The following is a 6,000-nucleotide window of genomic DNA, read 5'->3' as shown; positions in this document are numbered from 1 at the left end:
CAGAATTAGGTCTCAAATGTGTCCTTAAAGAGAAAAGTTGTAAGAGATGACTTAGGGTTTCTTTTACTAAGGTGCGCTAGCGTTTTTAGTGCACGCAGGAAATTACCGCGTGCTACGCTGCTAGAACTAACGCCAGCTCAATGCTGGTGTTAAGGTCTAGCGTGCGTTAAAGCCCTAGCGCAGTGTTCTTTTGACACCTATGGACCGGCAGAAATAAAAGAATTATTCTGTGGACCGGCATCGGCCCGTGGACCGGCGGTTGAAGAACACAGGGCTAAGTCGTGGGCCAGACCCCGCCCATCTCTATCCAATGTCCACCCCAGACCCCTCCCCCATAATAGTACTAATTGCACCTTGCACGACCCGTGCCTCATCTGGAAGCCTTCCCTCTGACGTTGCAACGTCAGAGAGAAGGTTTCCGGTTCAGGCGCAGGATGCCCGTAGGAGCCACTGCCCGTAGCTTTGTGCACTGAAACAGTTAGGAAGAGGGAGCTGGCTCAAAGATAACGCTGCATCGATCGCACCGTGGACCGGCGGTTGAAGAACACTGGGTTAAGTCGTGGGCCAGACCCCGCCCATCTCTATCCAATCTCCACCCCAGACCCCGCCCCCATAATAGTACTAATTGCACCTTGCACGACCCGTGCCTCATCTGGAAGCCTTCCCTCTGACGTTGCAAAGTCAGAGAGAAGGCTTCCGGTTCAGGCGCAGGATGCCCGTAGGAGCCACTGCCCGTAGCTTTGTGCACTGAATCAGTTAGGAAGAGGGAGCTGGCTCAAAGATAACGCCGCATCGATCGCACCGTGGACCGGCGGTTGAAGAACACAGTTTTGGGCTTGATGCATGTGTGGACCGACAGGAAATTTCTGTGGACCGGCACCGGTCCATGGACCAGTGGTTGAAGAACACTACCCTAGCACACCTTAGTAAAAGAAGTCTTTAAATTTATCTAATATGTGATAGGTATTTTTGTAGACAGCAGGATAGATCAGGGGGCCACATAGGTGGCGTGATTTTGGGTCACTGAGATGGAACAGGTCTTGCAGAGCTCAGAACTGTGTATAAAGGAGAGCCCGAGAGCCCTCGTCTCGAAGGCCGGCTTAACGCGGGGATGGAGGGCCCATGTTGGCTTCCATGGAGACGAGCGCGCTGCGCGAGTGGGCGGGTGTAGGAAGGACAGGAGGCAACTTAGCGGTGGGAAAGTTTTTCCTGCCGCGGGGCGGCCTCCTGAAAGGTGAGGTGCGGGGCAACGGTCAGGTGGAGCCTATGAAGCCGGGACCTCAGAGGACCCAGCGTCTTCCTGGGTCCTCTGATGCGGCTTTTCCTGCCCACCCTCCCACCCCTTTTTTTATGGTTCGGTAGGTTGCTGAGGTTGGGTTTGGGTTTGCAGTTATCCCGAGCTACTGTATGGTGGGGCTCATCAGGAGATGAGGGGGGGGGGGCCGGCAGGGAGCCGTGCCTGGGTTCTGGTGTCTCTGGTTAAAGGGGCATGTTGGGACATGCCACCCCCCAGACCCTTGCTGGCAAGGTCAGGGGCCGAATCTGGTAATGGTTTAATGTGTAGCTCGGGAAACTGTTTTGTTGTGTGAGTGTGTTAAATTAATTGTTTCTTAATAAACAGAGCTGCTGCTATTTATCCACAAGCAGAGTGTGGTTTGGTTATTGGGGTGGGGGGGGTTTGGGAGTGGGGGAGACAGAGGGTAAGCAGGCCAATACATATCCCGCTGTTAAGGTCTTTCTTGTGTACTAAGCATTTTGGATACTATTTTCTTTTTAATTTAGAATTCCTGTTTTTGTTTTTTGTATTATGGGTGGGTTTTTTTTTTATTGTTAACCGAGTCGAGCTCCATATGGTTGATGACTCAGTCTATAAAACTAGACCTGAAGAAGGAATGCAACTTTCGTGGAGTGGGAGGACGGAAGAGGTAAACGTGGGATCCAAACAGAGCTAGCCTCCTATTTCTTGGGCAGCGGGAAATCGTGGTTCCTTTCCCCGATCTGGATCGGGTTCTATTGTGTGGGATTGCAGAAGGACATTGACTTTTATCTAAAGCAGCTGGATGTGCGGTTGAGCTAAGTGAACCCGTAACAGAGGTCAATCTGGGGGTACAGCAAGGAATCTTAAGTGGCAGCCTGCCTCTGTGCAGAAATCTGCAGGGAGGGACTGGTGTGCAAAGGCCTCTCTCTGACCATAAATTAGTAACTCACAATTGAAACCCTTGGCTCTGGCTCGATTCCTCCCTGTCCAATGACCTTTTCCGGTTAGGGGAGAGCCTTCATACCAAAGCTTTAGCAATATATGTCCCAGAAGCTGGAGGCTATATGCTGTGTCACCCAGGTCAGTATACTGAAAGGCATAAGGGGCGAGTCTGAAGTATCCAGGAGTTGCTGTCCTGTTGGATGCCAGAGAGTTTAGGGCCCTCTCTGCATCCCTTCAGTTTATACTTATAGATGGAGAGACTGGGCTGTAGTTTGTGTTGTATAACAAGGCGCCCTGATCATATATCCTATGGTTCAGGAGGCTGAAGGATACTATTATATATGACATCTGTAGGATTCCTGAGGATCCTTTCACAGCTTATTGGACTCGCTGAAGAAACGCCGTATAAACCAGTGCATTGCAAACACTAGTGTGACCCAGCAGATTCCAGGTGTGCCGCGAGATGCCGGCGAGGAGGAGAGACGCCGACTGACGTGCTTTGAGGACGAGCAGCATGTCCTTGGCGCCTTCTCCTCGCCTCTCCTTCGGCAGCACTCCCTCCTCCCCACCGGTGGTAATGGGAGGCTCAGGTGCCCTCCAGCCATGGCCCCAAGATTACTCTGCTGCACCTTAAAAAGTTTGTGACACACTGGTATAAACCTTAATCTAAGTTTCCAAGTTTTTATTTGAAATTTGATTAAACGCTTTTATAATAAATTCAAAGAGATTTACATTAATACAATAAGCAATAGAGACATACAATAGACATCACAAACTAGAAGGAGGGGTAAAAGGGCGGAACTACAATTTCGTAAAAAAGGACAAGCAGGGGAAGAACATTGAGGGATGGGGGTCACTGGTAGCTAGACATGCTTATTCTTGAGGGTCACTGCATTATAGTTATAAAGGAGCAGGATATATCTGTCGTTCAGGGCTAAACTAATCCCCAAAAGCGTCAGTGAAAAGGAAGCTTTTTAGTGAACATTTGAATCTTTCTAATACTGTTTCTTCTCGAAGATGAATAGGTAAATTATTCCATTGCTGAGGGGCTGTCACTGAAAATATTTCATTTCGCCTTGTATTAATTGCCTTCAAGAAGGGACTTGTCAAAAGATGCTGATTCGTAGATCTGAGTGTTCTAGAAGTGGTGTGAGGAATAAGGAGCCTGTCCAAAAAAGCCGGCAGTTTTGACTGTCTAATTTTGAATGTTAGGAGAGCTAGTTTATAGGAAATTCTATGTTGAACTAGTAGCCAGTGTGCTTTTTTTTTTTAGGAGAGGTGTGGCGTGGTCGTACTTTTTTGAATTAGTTTTGATTTTTATTGCAGTGTTTTGAACTATTTGTATCCTCCTTATTTCTTTTTGGGATATGCCTTTATAGATGGAATTGCAGTAGTCTAATTTGGATATGATTAGTGAATGAATTAGGATATTGAGAGTAGCTATAGATCTGATCATCTGTAACTTCCAGAAGAAGTTTTTAACTACAGTACAGTACAGTAGATCAGATCATGGTAATTTAACTTCTGATCTATTACAACTCCTAAGATTTTAACTGTTGTGAACTCTAGTGTTGTTTAGTTTTACAGGATCTATGGGATTCTCTCCAAGACATTCTGTAATAAATCAATTAGCTGGGTAAAGCCAATTCAGGCCAGCATACATTCATCTGATTAACCTTCAGTTGCTATATGATTAGCTCTGCCTCTAGGGGGCAGAAGTCCAGGTAGGTGCATGGCAAATGCTGCTCAACTCCTGTGAAATCAGGTATAACACATATTTTATTTATTTATTCAAATTTCTATCCCATTCTCCCAGGAGAGCTCAGAACAGTTTACATGAATTTATTCAGGAACTCAAGCATTTTCCCCTGTCTGTCCTGTTGGGCTCACAATCTGTCTAATGGGGGAGGGAACTAAGTGACTTCCCCAGGGTCATAAAGAGCAGCATGGGTTTCAACCCACAATCTCAGGATGCTGAGGCTGTAGCTTTAACCACTGCACCAATCTAGAAATCAAAATATAGTGAAAGTGAGCCAAGTATAGGACAATCAAGCCATTGTGACATCACTGATGAGGTTGGCTCTTATTGGTGGAATGAGGCATTATGATGTCACAATACCAGCTCTGGTTATCAGAGGCTGAAGCTTATCACACTATGTATTCATTCAGTTTTCTATCCCATTCTCCCAGGGGAGCTCAGAATGATTTACGTAAATTTATTTAGGTACTCAAGCCTTTTCCCTGTCTGTCCTCGTGGGTCACAATCTATCTAATGCAATGAGGGGATTATGTGACTTGCCCAGGGTCACAAGGAGCAGTGTGAGTTGGAACCCACAACCTCAGGCTGTAACTCTCAGATCTCTGTTAAAGAGAAATTACAAGCTGTATGAGTTTTGTCAATAGCAGATCAATGAGGTGTGCCGTGCACCTCCCCTGACTCTATTAACTCATAGGCACTGTTCTCAGGGTTAAAGTGTGTGCAGAACCAACACAGACCAGGGGGGCTGACTTTTATTTCTAAAGCAGACAAACAGGTCTGCAGGCAGCTCTCTATATCCTATCTTGCATGGCTGATAAGACACTTCATTATTTACAGACCTATTCAGACAAATATTATGAGTCCAATGTCCCTCGGAGTCACAAAGTTTCAAGTTTGTTAGTACTTTCTAACATAAGAACATAAGACTTGCTGCTGCTGGGTCAGACCAGTGGTCCATCGTGCACAGCAGTCCGCTCTCGCGGCAGCCCCTAGGTCAAAGACCAGAGCCCTAACTGAGACCAGCCCTACCTGCGTACGTTCCGGTTCAGAAGAATTTGTCTAACTTTGTCTTGAATCCTTGGAGGGTGTTTTCCCCTATAACAGCCTCTGGAAGAGCGTTCCAGCTTTCTACCACTCTCTGGGTGAAGAAGAACTTCCTTACGTTTGTACGGTCATACCATCTAGCAGGCTTATAGTCTAAGGAGGGAGAGGGTGGTACAACGGTTAAAACTACATCCTCAGCCCCCTGAAGCTGTGGGTTCAAACCCACCCTGCTCCTTGTAAGCCTGGGAAAGTCACTTAATCCCCCCCATCGCCCCAGGTACATTAGATAGAGTGTGAGCTCATCTGCTTGTGTGTAGGGGAAGGTGAACTACAGAAAAAATAGCAAGGACATTGACATACAAGAGGTCAGCTCTGGTGTCCCTCAGGTGCCCCACTGTTGAGATTCCAAAAAGTGTTTGATTAGAAAGAAAGGTCTGCAGATCAATTCTGAACCGAGGTGAGAAAATAGAGTCTCTGCTAAGCTCATGGATTATCTCTTCGTAACGAGGCCTGGTCCACCCCAATGAGAGGTAGCAGTCAGCATAAGTCGATTTCACGCGTTGAACTCCTGCGTGGATCACTTGCACCCAAACTCTTGGCTGTGGTAGAAAGACAAACTTCATGTTCCCACACAGCTGACCCAACCCTTAGGCAAGACTTGGCATTTGCCTAGTGCGGCAGCTTCTTGGGGTCCGCAGCAAAGAGGAGCCAAGCTCAAAGCAACACAACAGGTCCTGAAAGCCAAAGAACCATCAGCACACACTGTCAGCTTCATTTTAATAGGATGTTTGCGTGACGATTAATAGGGGCAGGGGGAGGTACACTATAGACTCAGAGCCTGAAAGTAAATTGGGGGGGAAGGGGTGTGACTACTGTCCTTGTACTGGCTCTGGCATCCCAAAAGGTTGTGCGGAGCAAATACATGACGTTACAAAAAGTGCCCCCTCGACTTGGCCATTCATCCACACTGATACACATGAATACAGCATGGACAGCT

The sequence above is a fragment of the Geotrypetes seraphini genome, chromosome 5, assembly GCF_902459505.1.
Source record: "Geotrypetes seraphini chromosome 5, aGeoSer1.1, whole genome shotgun sequence".
Lineage (NCBI taxonomy): Eukaryota > Metazoa > Chordata > Amphibia > Gymnophiona > Dermophiidae > Geotrypetes > Geotrypetes seraphini.
Note: the sequence above shows the minus strand (reverse complement) of the source record.